Genomic DNA, 14,269 nt, shown 5'->3' with positions numbered 1-14,269 from the left:
GCTTTGTTCAGTTTATACACATGATTAGGGTATTGATGATTTTCAAAACCAGGAGGTTGTTCTACATACACTTCCTCATTAATATACCCATTTAAAAATGCACTTTTTACATCCATTTGAAATAGTTTGAAATCCTTAGAGCATGCATATGCTAATAATAGTCTAATAGCCTCAAGTCTAGCTACGGGAGCAAAGATTTCATCAAAATCTATGCCTTCTTCTTGATTATAACCCTTTGCCACTAGTCTAGCCTTATTCCTTATAACAATTCCATTTTCATCTAGCTTATTTTTATATATCCATTTTGTACCTATAATTGGATATTCAGAAGGCCTCTCTACTAGATCCCACACTTTGTTTCTAGTAAATTGGTTTAGTTCTTCTTGCATTGCATTTATCCAATTTACATCATTTTCGGCTTCTTCTATATGTTTGGGCTCAAAGTGTGAAACAAAAGCTAGATGGTTATTCAAATTTCTAAGTGAAGCTCTAGTCCTAACCGGTTGAGATGGATCATCTAGAATGAGTTCCTTAGGATGCCCGTGAGCATACCTCCAAGCTTTTGTTAGCCCATGATCCACAATAGGCTCTTGGCTTGATGATGCTTCTTCAATCAATTTTTGATTATCATCTTGTAATCCCATCTCATCTATCTTTTCTTCAAGTATTTCAACATCATCATCAAAATTAACCTTCTTACTAGATGAGATGTCACTAGAGTCATCAAAAACAACATGTATAGATTCTTCTATAACTAGGGTTCTTTTATTAAAGACTCTATAGGCTTTACTAGTTGTAGAATAACCTAAGAATATTTCTTCATCAGATTTAGGATCAAATTTCCCTAGATTATCTTTCCCATTATTATGTACAAAACACCTACATCCAAAGGCATGAAAGTAATTAACTTTTGGTTTTCTGTTTTTCCAAAGTTCATAAGGTGTTTTCTTTATAATGGGTCTTAATAAAACTCTATTTAATATGTGACAAGAGGTATTAATGGCTTCTCCCCAAAAGTACTTAGGGAGGTTACTTTCACATAACATAGTCCTAGCCATTTCCTCTAGTGTTCTATTCTTCCTTTCCACAACTCCATTTTGTTGTGGTGTCCTAGGTGCAGAAAAATTATGGGTTATCCCCTTTTTACTACAAAATTCGTCAAATAATTGATTTTCGAATTCGGTACCATGGTCACTTCTAATGGCTATGACTGAAGACTCTCTAGCATTTGTTACTTCCTTATGGAACTTCTTAAACATAGAAAATGCTTGATCCTTATGCGCTAGAAACATGACCCATGTGTACCTAGAGTAATCATCTACTATAACTAGACCATATTTATTTCCACCTAGGCTTGTTGTTCTAGTTGGACCAAATAGGTCCATGTGTAGTAATTCTAGAGGCCTAGAAGTAGAGACACATTTTATGGATTTAAAAGAGTTCCTAGATTGTTTGCCAAATTGACATGCTTCACATATTTTGTTCTTTTCAAATTTTAATTTTGGCAAACCTATCACGGAGTCTCTTTTAACTAGTTTAGTTATTGTGTCCATGCTTGCATGACCTAACTTACGGTGCCATAACCAACTAGCATCATTATCTTTAGTTTCATTTACAACTAGACATTGGTTATGTTTTGCAAGATCTTCTAGGTCTACAACATATACATTTCCACGTCTAATTCCTTTAAAAACTAAACTATTATCATTAGGATTTGTTATAATGCATAGTGATGGTTTAAACATAACATCATATCCTTTATCACATAATTGACTAATGCTTAACAAGTTATGCTTAAGACCATCAACATATCTAACATTATCTATAAAAGTAGAAGGGGTGATTTGAACTTTACCAATACCAATGATGTGACCTTGGTTGTTGTCTCCAAACGTCACAGCACCTCCCTTCTTAGCTTCAAGGGTGAAAAATTGATCTTTATCACCCGTCATGTGCCTTGAGCAGCCACTATCCAAATACCAGCAGTTTTTGTTGACTTTGGCTGCAAGACACTCCTACACAAGCAAATCATGTCATCTTAGGTACCCAAGTTTTCTTGGGTCCTTCATGGTTAGTCAAGTTGGTTCCTTTTGGAACCCATACCTTTTTAATTTTTCTTTTAGTTTTACTTTTCCTAAAATTACACACATTTGCTTTATGACCTACTGTACCACAACAAAAGCAAGTTATTTTCTTAATTTTAGTTTCCCCAGCTTTAACAAAGAAGTTACTGAGAAATTTTTGTTTATTTCTTGGTTTATATCCTAAACCCGCTTTATTAAATACGGCTCATTGATTATTAAGTATCATATTTAACTTTTCAGAACTATACGTAAACCTTTCAACTAAAGGTTTGTATTTTCCAAGTTCTTTAGTTAATGTTTGATTTTCTGCTTTTAAATCATTTAGTTCTTTTGTGAGATCCTTGTTTAAGATTTGTTTATGGTTTTTAAGTTCTGAAAGTTCCTTAGTTAGTTTTTCATTATCTTTCGTTAAGTTGTTAGTCTTCTTAATTAAGAGTTGGTTGCTTGTCTTAAGTTCTAGATTTTCTTTGGTAAGATTATCTTTATCCTTAATTAATGAATCATGCTTATGAATGTAAGTTTGGTTAGTTACTTTTAATTCTCTGTTTTTAACATTTATATTCTTATATTCAATCATTAATTCATTAAACGCATTATAAAGTTCATCAAATGTAAAATCAAAATGCGTATCGGAAGTTACCTCGTTTTCGTTGGCCATGAAGCAGAAATTGGCCTTCTCTTCTTGTTCTTCATCCGATGATGAAGATGATGCGTCGGAGTCCGATAGGGTGGTGACAAGGGCTTTCTTCTTCTTCTTGTACTTGCTGCCCTTCTTTAGTAAGGGACACTCAGCTCTGATGTAATAACCCCAAAATATTTTTTTATATAAAAAGGGATAGAATAGTCCTTTAAAATTGATATAAGGGGTAAAATTGGAAGGAATCAAAAGATAATGGCATAGTTGTAGATATGTTGAAGTGTTAGGGGCAAAATGGGAATTTAATAATATTAAATAAAGGTGAATAGTGCTTTGATGTGATTTAAATGGGGTGGTTGGTGGCTCACGGGAATGAAGCAGAGAGAAGAAAGGGAGGGTTTCTCAGGCGACAGAGAGGAAGAAAAAGAAGAAGAGGAAAGGAAAGGAAGAAAGGAAGAGGAAGAAGAAGAAGAAAAGAAAGGGAAAGAAATCCCGGGTGCACTTCCAGCTAAAGGAAAAAAACGTAGATCTCCTTCTCCTCTACGCAAGGACCTCGATTTCCAAAAAAGAAAAAGGTAAATATCCGTCCCTACCTAGTCTTTTGATGATATTAGGCTATACAAAGGGTGGATGTAGTCTAGAGGGGTCAGATAAGGGTTGTAGAGGTGGTTAAAAGAGAAAGAATCGGATTTCGACAAATTTTTCCGGTACTACGGAAAAACTGTGTCGAAGTCCCAACTTCGGTGAATTATTTATGGGGCCAACGGCCTCCGATGATGATGCATGTTATCTCTTTGGAATCCTCTATGAGTGTAGAATGTTAGGTAAAAATTTCATCAAATTTGGAGTCCTGAAAGTGGATCAAAACCGGGATGAAGTAACCCACTGTCAGTTCAGGTTACTGTTCATCCGGGTGGAAAATAGGAGATTTCATGCTATAATAGAGTATTAAGCCTAGATCAAGCTAAAAGGGACCTTGTACTCATGCAAAGGAGTCCCTAATATACATAAATGGTGAGTTAATTAATTAAAAAGAAAAAGAAGAAAGAAAAGAAAAGATTTAAGGAACAGGGGAGTTGAATCAATTAAAGTTCCCTATGTTATAATTGGCACGTAGATTATAGCCCTTGATACAAGACTAAATGTATTGTAAATGCATGTCACAGTTGGGCAAGAAGCTAGGGAACAAGAGGAAGAAGTTTCCCACTGCCTGCTGTAGATTTTTGGAGGCGTATCAGGGCTGTGCCGGATTGACAGGTGAGTGGGAGTCATGTACTTTGCACTATGAGCATCCTTAATTCATTTTCATGAATGTCGCCAAGTGTGAATTGATTCCACTTGAGCATATTGATTGATATTTTAGTAGATTCCTCTATAATCTTGATTCTCCATGCTTGATTATTCTGTACATGCATTTGAGGGAACATTGAGAGGAATTACGAGGGGTTGATGAGTAATCGAATTGATTCCGAATTGTGAAATGATTTCTTTTGTAAATTGATTTCATTTCCTCTATTTTAAAGACTTGTGAGTCGTAGCTTGATTATACTCTTTTATGAGTAATTAAATTGGTTCCAAATTGTGAAATAACTTCTTTTGTAAATTGATTTCATTTCCTCCATTTCAAAGATTTGTAGAGCCTTCTTAGTGGTATATTGAGTTGTATTGCACTTCCTTGCCCCTCACTCCCAACCCTGATGTAGTTTATGATTGGGTCGGAGTCGAGTGAGTGGTAGTCTTGATTATGTTCCTTTTTAGTAGAGTATTGGGAGTGTGCATTATGGCATTTATGCATGGCTTGGCAGTATCTGCAGGACACCTATAGTCGATGGGGTTGAACATCGGCCTTTGTGCACATAGTAGCCTTCTGGGTGGGCGGAGCCCAGTCCCTTCCTAGGGGGGACACGGCCCTAGGCGTAGGATCGGCCGGTCCTACGACTTATATTCTGCTTGCCGCCGGGCATAGTAAGACCCCGCGAGGTGCAGTATGGCTTTCCGCGGATGTAGAATTCCCGCGAGGTGCCGTTTAGTATGTAGATGTGAGATGGATTTCTGTTCTGGATACTGGCCGGTATTTACATGATTAGTGTGGTGTCTTGTCCTGCATATGCATGTGACAGTAGGAAGTTGTTGCTGGTTCGCCTGGGGCGTAAAACCCACCTTCCGACAGCTGTCTAGCATTTACATTATCGATATGGTGTCTTATCCTGCATATGCATGTGACAGTAGGGAGTTGTTGCTGGTTCGTCTGGGGCGTAAAACCCACCTCCCGACAGCTGTCTAGTGATGATTTCAGCATATTGACACCTGATTTGTATGTTCCAGCATTATGATCTGTTGAGCATATTCATGAGTAGCATATATGTTTACTTGATTATTCCATATATGCTTCAGATGAGTTGATATTGATTGTGGTGATATTGATGATTTACTCCATATTCTCTATGTTGAGTTCATGTTCATGTTGTTATTGATCTTGAGATTTCATCTCGAGCCATGATTATATTCTGTCTCATGTGCATAGTACTCTCTACTCCACTCACTGAGTATTCATATACTCACTCCCCAGTTTGGTGTTTTTGATTGCAGGGCAGGTATTGTATAGAGAAGAGCAGGGTTAGAGATTGCCTGCTAGCTGTGCCGCTCCATAGTATAGTATAATGTAGATAGAGGTTTATACCCTTTTGGTGTATTATAAACCTTCTGTTGTATATAGTGTATAGTTACAGTCATAGATCCTGTTGTGGATATGGGTTTGACCATGGATGGAATGGGAACCAGATTTTTATACAGATGAGTTATATGCCTGAGATAATATATTGATATATATTGTCCAGGTTCATTATGTGACGGATTATGTGATTGCTGCTCTGACAGGTAGTGTGTTGTATGTATTGAGATAATCCTGACAGGCCACTATAGGAAAAGTGATCATTTTGTGCATGCATCATGCCAAATTTTTCAAGATTTATTGATGATTGATAGGTAGTAGGGTTCTACGCGGTGGCTGGTGGCCTTATGCCTACCCGCACCCTAGGACCGTCGCGGCGGCCCGCCGGAAACGGGGCGGGGGTCGTGACAAAGCTTGGTATCAGAGCAAAGGTTAAGAAGAGTCCTGTCAGAGCAATAGGGTGAGTCAGGATTAAGTATAGGATTATACTATGGAGCATAGGGTTTTTCTGTATGTTAATTTATGAGTCATTTACAATTCAGTAAAATATATTATGACTCAGTGTGTAACGACTGCCCTCTCTTTTTAACTCTTTTAGAGACATATAAAGAATACTTCCAAGAAAAATGGAGCCAGATATAGCATTGGATGCGGGTTCTGCACATGTCGAGCCCCAAAGAGAAAAATCTTCTCCTGCTGATAGACGGAGGGTTGATGATCAAGGAGAGGTAGGAAGTAGAGATGCATTAATGGAACAGTTACTGGCGGAGAATCAGGCTCTGAGGGAGCAGATTGCTCGGGGGAAATCTCCTGCCCCGTCAGTAGTATCCATCCCACCTCCTGTACCTGTGCCAAGAAGTTTGGCCAGGCGAGCTCTAGATGATGAGGGGATTACTGTACAAGAATTTATGAGGCTCAGAACCCCGGAGTTTAAGGGGGAAGAAGGTGAAGATCCTCAGAGATTTCTGGAGGAGACTGAAAAGATGATTCGGAGACTGCCCTGTTCTGATGCAGGAGCTATAGAACTTGTAGGGCTTACAATGAAGGAAGATGCCTGGGACTGGTACCAGAGACAAGTGGAGGACAGATTGTACAGTAGGAATCCTCCAACCTGGGAAGAGTTCAGGCAAGCAGTGATGGATGAGTTCTTGTCTCCGGCTGAGAGGGAGAATCGGGCTCTTCAGTTTGAGAGGCTGAAGCAGATGCCCGGAATGAGCGTATCTGAGTACGCTCGTGAGTTCACTAGATTGGGGAAGTATGCTCCTTACATCATCCCCACTAAAGCTGCCAGGATAGAAAGATTCAGGCAGGGTCTGATTTCCCCGCTTTATAATGCAGTACTGGCAGTAGAGGTCCCCACCTTATCTAGGCTGATTGATAAAGCAAAACAGTGGGAGACCAGAAACAAAGAGGAAAGAGCTGAAAGAGAACAGAGGAAAATGAGTATGGAGAAAGGGCAAAGCAGTAGAGATAGATCTGAGGGAGTAGATCTCTCGGAGGGCCCGATGGAGCAGTCTGTACGCTCAGCTCCACCTGCCCCACGTAAGAGGAAATGGAGGGAAAGAGGTCAATCACAAGATACTTTTCTACCATCAGTACCTCGTCCTCCAGTCACTATGGCCAGAACTGAATCTAGGTTCCAATCATGGCCAGTATGTGGCATATGTGAGAAGCAGCACCCTGGCAGATGCAGAATGGGTCAGGGAGTGTGCTACAGATGTGGACAGCCGGGTCATTTTGTCAGAGAATGCCCGCAGGGTGCCACCCAGCAGTTTGTGCCTTTGGCATCCTACCCTTCTGTGCAGATGGATAGGCCTAGTAGTAGGGAGCCTGTAGGCAGAGGCAGAGGTCAAGCACAAACATCACAGCAGAGTGCTGGACCATCTCAACTGTCAGCTCCAGTAGGCAGAGGGCAAGAAAAGGTGTTCACGGTAAATCCACAGGAGGCACAGGCATCGAATGCAGTTATGACAGGTACACTCCTCATGGATAAGATTAAAGCTAGAGTGTTATTTGATTCTGGAGCTACCCATTCATTTGTATCCCCTTATTTTGCTAAAAAGTTAGCTTAGGATAAGATATTAATGCATATTCCCTTAGCTATTAGTACACCTGTAGGGGATAGTATAAAAGCGAAGTATGTGTATCCTACCTGTGTGGTAGAAATAGAAGGTAAAACACTTCCAATTTATTTGATTCCCAATACCACACCGAGCAGAATATGAAGAGTAGATATACTCATCCCTTTGAGTAATCAGGTAATTTACTCTTTTAAATTCGAGGACGAATTTTATATAAGGGAGGGAGGATGTAATAACCCCAAAATATTTTTTTATATAAAAAGGGATAGAATAGTCCTTTAAAATTGATATAAGGGGTAAAATTGGAAGGAATCAAAAGATAATGGCATAGTTGTAGATATGTTGAAGTGTTAGGGGCAAAATGGGAATTTAATAATATTAAATAAAGGTGAATAGTGCTTTGATGTGATTTAAATGGGGTGGTTGGTGGCTCACGGGAATGAAGCAGAGAGAAGAAAGGGAGGGTTTCTCAGGCGACAGAGAGGAAGAAAAAGAAGAAGAGGAAAGGAAAGGAAGAAAGGAAGAGGAAGAAGAAGAAGAAAAGAAAGGGAAAGAAATCCCGGGTGCACTTCCAGCTAAAGGAAAAAAACGTAGATCTCCTTCTCCTCTACGCAAGGACCTCGATTTCCAAAAAAGAAAAAGGTAAATATCCATCCCTACCTAGTCTTTTGATGATATTAGGCTATACAAAGGGTGGATGTAGTCTAGAGGGGTCAGATAAGGGTTGTAGATGTGTTTAAAAGAGAAAGAATCGGATTTCGACAAATTTTTCCGGTACTACGGAAAAACTGTGTCGAAGTCCCAACTTCGGTGAATTATTTATGGGGACAAACGGCCTCTGATGATGATGCATGTTATCTCTTTGGAATCCTCTATGAGTGTAGAATGTTAGGTAAAAATTTCATCAAATTTGGAGTCCTGAAAGTGGATCAAAACCGGGATGAAGTAACCCACTGTCAGTTCAGGTTACTGTTCATCCGGGTGGAAAATAGGAGATTTCATGCTATAATAGAGTATTAAGCCTAGATCAAGCTAAAAGGGACCTTGTACTCATGCAAAGGAGTCCCTAATACACATAAATGGTGAGTTAATTAATTAAAAAGAAAAAGAAGAAAGAAAAGAAAAGATTTAAGGAACAGGGGAGTTGAATCAATTAAAGTTTCCTATGTTATAATTGGCACGTAGATTATAGCCCTTGATACAAGACTAAATGTATTGTAAATGCATGTCACAGTTGGGCAAGAAGCTAGGGAACAAGAGGAAGAAGTTCCCCACTGCCTGCTGTAGATTTTTGGAGGCGTATCAGGGCTGTGCCGGATTGACAGGTGAGTGGGAGTCATGTACTTTGCACTATGAGCATCCTTAATTCATTTTCATGAATGTCGCCAAGTGTGAATTGATTCCACTTGAGCATATTGATTGATATTGTAGTAGATTCCTCTATAATCTTGATTCTCCATGCTTGATTATTCTGTACATGCATTTGAGGGAACATTGAGAGGAATTACGAGGGGTTGATGAGTAATCGAATTGATTCCGAATTGTGAAATGATTTCTTTTGTAAATTGATTTCATTTCCTCTATTTTAAAGACTTGTGAGTCGTAGCTTGATTATACTCTTTTATGAGTAATTAAATTGGTTCCAAATTGTGAAATAACTTCTTTTGTAAATTGATTTCATTTCCTCCATTTCAAAGATTTGTAGAGCCTTCTTAGTGGTATATTGAGTTGTATTGCACTTCCTTGCCCCTCACTCCCAACCCTGATGTAGTTTATGATTGGGTCGGAGTCGAGTGAGTGGTAGTCTTGATTATGTTCCTTTTTAGTAGAGTATTGGGAGTGTGCATTATGGCATTTATGCATGGCTTGGCAGTATCTGCAGGACACCTATAGTCGATGGGGTTGAACATCGGCCTTTGTGCACATAGTAGCCTTCTGGGTGGGCGGAGCCCAGTCCCTTCCTAGGAGGGACACGGCCCTAGGCGTAGGATCGGCCGGTCCTACGACTTATATTCTGCTTGCCGCCGGGCATAGTAAGACCCCGCGAGGTGCAGTATGGCTTTCCGCGGATGTAGAATTCCCGCGAGGTGCCGTTTAGTATGTAGATGTGAGATGGATTTCTGTTCTGGATACTGGCCGGTATTTACATGATTAGTGTGGTGTCTTGTCCTGCATATGCATGTGACAGTAGGAAGTTGTTGCTGGTTCGCCTGGGGCGTAAAACCCACCTTCCGACAGCTGTCTAGCATTTACATTATCGATATGGTGTCTTATCCTGCATATGCATGTGACAGTAGGGAGTTGTTGCTGGTTCGTCTGGGGCGTAAAACCCACCTCCCGACAGCTGTCTAGTGATGATTTCAGCATATTGACACCTGATTTGTATGTTCCAGCATTATGATCTGTTGAGCATATTCATGAGTAGCATATATGTTTACTTGATTATTCCATATATGCTTCAGATGAGTTGATATTGATTGTGGTGATATTGATGATTTACTCCATATTCTCTATGTTGAGTTCATGTTCATGTTGTTATTGATCTTGAGATTTCATCTCGAGCCATGATTATATTCTGTCTCATGTGCATAGTACTCTCTACTCCACTCACTGAGTATTCATATACTCACTCCCCAGTTTGGTGTTTTTGATTGCAGGGCAGGTATTGTATAGAGAAGAGCAGGGTTAGAGATTGCCTGCTAGCTGTGCCGCTCCATAGTATAGTATAATGTAGATAGAGGTTTATACCCTTTTGGTGTATTATAAACCTTCTGTTATATATAGTGTATAGTTACAGTCATAGATCCTGTTGTGGATATGGGTTTGACCATGGATGGAATGGGAACCAGATTTTTATACAGATGAGTTATATGCCTGAGATAATATATTGATATATATTGTCCAGGTTCATTATGTGACGGATTATGTGATTGCTGCTCTGACAGGTAGTGTGTTGTATGTATTGAGATAATCCTGACAGGCCACTATAGGAAAAGTGATCATTTTGTGCATGCATCATGCCAAATTTTTCAAGATTTATTGATGATTGATAGGTAGTAGGGTTCTACGCGGTGGCTGGTGGCCTTATGCCTACCCGCACCCTAGGACCGTCGCGGCGGCCCGCCGGAAACGGGGCGGGGGTCGTGACATCTGATGTGTCCCGGCTTTTTGCACTCATAGCACCCAATCCCCTCATTTTCTCTTTCCTTACCTTTGTCCTTGCGGTAGAAATTTGAGGGGCCTCTCCTTTGATGATAGAACTTCTTGTGGTTGATGAATTTCTTAAACTTGCGCACAAGAAGTGCCTCACCACCATCTTCCTCATCTTCTTCTTCTTCACTACTGCTACTGCAAGATAAGTCTTTGTTAGATGAAGTAGATTTTAAAGCTATTACCTTTTTCTTATGGGAGGACTCTTCCTCGTTGTGTTGTTTCATGGTGAGCTCGTGCGTCATAAGGGATCCAAGAAGCTCCTCAAGTGGTAGCTTGTTCAAGTCCTTGGCTTCTTGGATTGCCGTCACTTTAGCTTCCCACGACCTTGGTAGACACCGAAGGATTTTCCTGACAAGCTCACTGTTAGTATAGTTCTTGCCAAGGCTTTTTAGGCCATTGACAATATCAGTAAACCTAGTGAACATGCATTTGATTGTTTCATTTGAATCCATTTTAAATAGTTCATATTTATGAACCAAGATGTTTATTTTGGATTCCTTGACTTGATTCGTGCCCTCATGGGTCACTTCAAGTCTGTCCCAAATTTCTTTTGCAGAATTACAAGTTGAAACCCTATTGAATTCATTACGGTCTAAGGCACAATAAAACACATTCATAGCTTTAGAGTTTAATTGTGCCCTCCTCATGTCATGTTCATCCCAATCCTTTTCTAATTTGGGTACCTTAACACCCTCTACATATGTGGATGGGATGTATGGGCCATTCACTACAATGGTCCACATCTCATAGTCTTGGGCTTGGATGAATATTCTCATCCTAGCCTTCCAGTATGAGTAGTCGGATCCATTGAAAAAAGGGGGTCTTTGGGTGGACTGACCCTCAATGTGAGAAGATCCAAATGGGGTTGTCATTTTGATCTTTTAACTCTTGAGTGGAAGAGTTTTTGGCTCTGATACCACTTGTTGCCCAGATAGACAACCCAAGAGGGGGGGGTGAATTGGGTTTTAAATTAATTTGGATAATTAAAACGTTATGGATGATTAATTAAAAACTATTGCAAGTTATTTAATTAATGCTAAGTGCTGTGAGTGATGTGAGAGGAAGAAGAGAAGAGACAATCCAATGCAAACACAGAGTTTTATAGTGGTTCGGAGCTACCCCTTGCTCCTACGTCCACTCCCCAAGTCTCTCTTGGGAATTCACTATAACCCCCTTAGATTACAGTCGGTTGTTTTGCAAGCTCACAACCAAACTTGTTGTTTTACGAGCTCACAACGAACTCGGTCGGTTTTTCCAGGCTCACCGACTAGAACCAACCCCGATTGTTTTCCCGGGCTCACAATCAAACCCTTACACACGTTGGTTTTAACTTGGCTCACCAACCAACCTTAATCCCCTTGATTCAATCCCCCGATTGAACCAAGTAAATACAGTGTGTAAAAGAAAACAGAAAACAGCTTCTCAAAAAGCAGATAAAAACAATATGAATAATAAATGAAGTTAAGAAGCCTCAAACGCTTTTAGATCGGAGATGAGGAATGGCTTCTTGAACTTCTGGTCTCCTCTTGAAAGAGTGGTCGACTTGAATGCAGGAGGAGGAAGCTTTTAATGTTGAGAAGATGTAGTTGGATGCAGTTATTGCAGATCTTCCCTCTTTTTCGTTGAAGAACAAGTTGCAGAGTTGAAAGCTTGAATGCTTGGAGTGGAATGGTTGTTCTCTACCTTGCTACAGTCTTCTGTGGCTATTTAAGCCAACCCCCACGAAAACTAGCCGTTACACTGCTTTTTCTGTCCGTTCTGCACACTCTGCGCAGCCTGACAATATGACCGTTGGTGGGTTGGAGTCGACTCGCGCGATCAGGAGTCGACTCGGCTGTAGCGGGAGTCGACTCAAGCTTTTCCGGAGTCGACTCGGCAACTGTTCCAAATTTGAATTAAAGTTGCCGTCACGACTGGGAGTCGACTCGTCTTGACCCGGAGTCGACTCGCCAACTTCTGGAGCTGACCTGGCAATTTTGGAGTCGGCTCATCCACAGAAGTCCGTGGATCCAATTTTGAATTTTGTCCACTCGAGTCGACTCGACTGTCCTTGGAGTCGACTCGAATCTCAGAGCCCGAACTCCTGATTCTCTGTCTTTTGGCTCATCCAGTCTTGGAGTTGACTCGAACTTCCTTGGAGTCGACTCGGCTCTCAGTTTCCGAAAGTTGGTCTTCTGCCTTTTGACGTGAAGCTTGTCTTGGAGTCGACTCGAGCTGTCTGGGAGTCGACTCGAATCTCAGAGGCAGTAACATGGTTTTCTGTCTGTCGATGGTCGCACAGTCTCGGAGTCGACTCGCGTATTGCGGGAGTCGACTCGAATCTCAGAGTCCATAAAATGCTCTCTGACCTTTTCTTTGTGTACCTCTTGGAGTCGACTCTTACTACCCTGGAGTCGACTCGTTGAACATTGGAGTCGACTCGCGCACTTCAGGAGTCGAATCGTTGACAGGTTCTGAGATGAGGCTTTCTGTTCTTCTTTCTGTTCTCAGTCGGAGTCGACTCGTACTAGTCTGGAGTCGACTCGAGCTCGTGCCAGTGAACTTGATATGCTTGGAGTCGACTCGTGATACTCGGGAGTCGACTCGAGTCTCAGACTTTGGTTCAGCAGACTTCTTAACTTATTCAAAATACTATGAACCAAATCTAGAGACACTTGGACAGGATTTTCACTGAAACACTCAATTGAATTCATTAGTAATCACAAGATATACTCAAATGCTTTGAGCTCATCAAAATCAAATGGGGTTTTAATCAATCACTCCACACCCTTGTTCTCTAACAAGCACCTGCACTATCACTTCAATGTTCCTACACTGTGGACTCGAGTCTCGTCCATCCATAATGAAAGTAATCTATGCACTGATCGGATCGATCACCGTCCTCGTGATGATCCATTGATCAGGAGCATTTAGAAATTCATCACCAATGATACATGGCTCAAATTCTCAACTCTTGAGAATATGTATCATCATCTTATTAATTTTTTGGACGATTTATAGACACATAAACAATATGAATGAAAAGATGCCCATTTATTATTCAATAATAATAAAGTCAAGTACAAATTTATATTTTAAAATTAATAATGTGTCCGCCAGATTGGCTTCTAGGGCATACATCTAACACTAGGGAGAAGAACCAAAAGGCTAGTTACTGCCTTTTACTTTCCGTGCGTTGGAACCAAGGAAGAAGGCCAAGAGGAGGTGCACGCCTCCTCTTCTTTTTCCTTTGCTGATGGCGGCTGAAAACCCAAGAGAAAAAGGTGGCTCACGGCTGGAAGAGGAGGAAAAGAAATTTCCCTAGGGGTTGGTCCTTTACCTCCTTATAAAGACACATGGAGCTCCTATATTTTAGGAGCTTCATGTTTTTCCTTTTGGAGCCAAAAAGAGGGGCGCACGCCCCTCTTCTCTTCTCTTTGATTTCGGCCAAGGGAGGTGAGGATGATAGTGGTATTTTGATGATTAACAAGCAATAATCAAGAGTATGTTACAAGTTAATTCGATACTTCATTTATAAGTCTGTTACTCTCAGTATATTCGTATAATTATATAAAGATGCATTTTATTGTTTATATGGATGAAT

The sequence above is a fragment of the Phoenix dactylifera genome, chromosome 12, assembly GCF_051530095.1.
Source record: "Phoenix dactylifera cultivar Ajwa chromosome 12, Ajwa_hap1_PhDact_Kaust_v1.1, whole genome shotgun sequence".
NCBI classification, from domain to species: domain Eukaryota; kingdom Viridiplantae; phylum Streptophyta; class Magnoliopsida; order Arecales; family Arecaceae; genus Phoenix; species Phoenix dactylifera.
The sequence above is the reverse complement of the archived record's forward strand: the minus strand, read 5'-3'. Positions refer to the sequence as shown.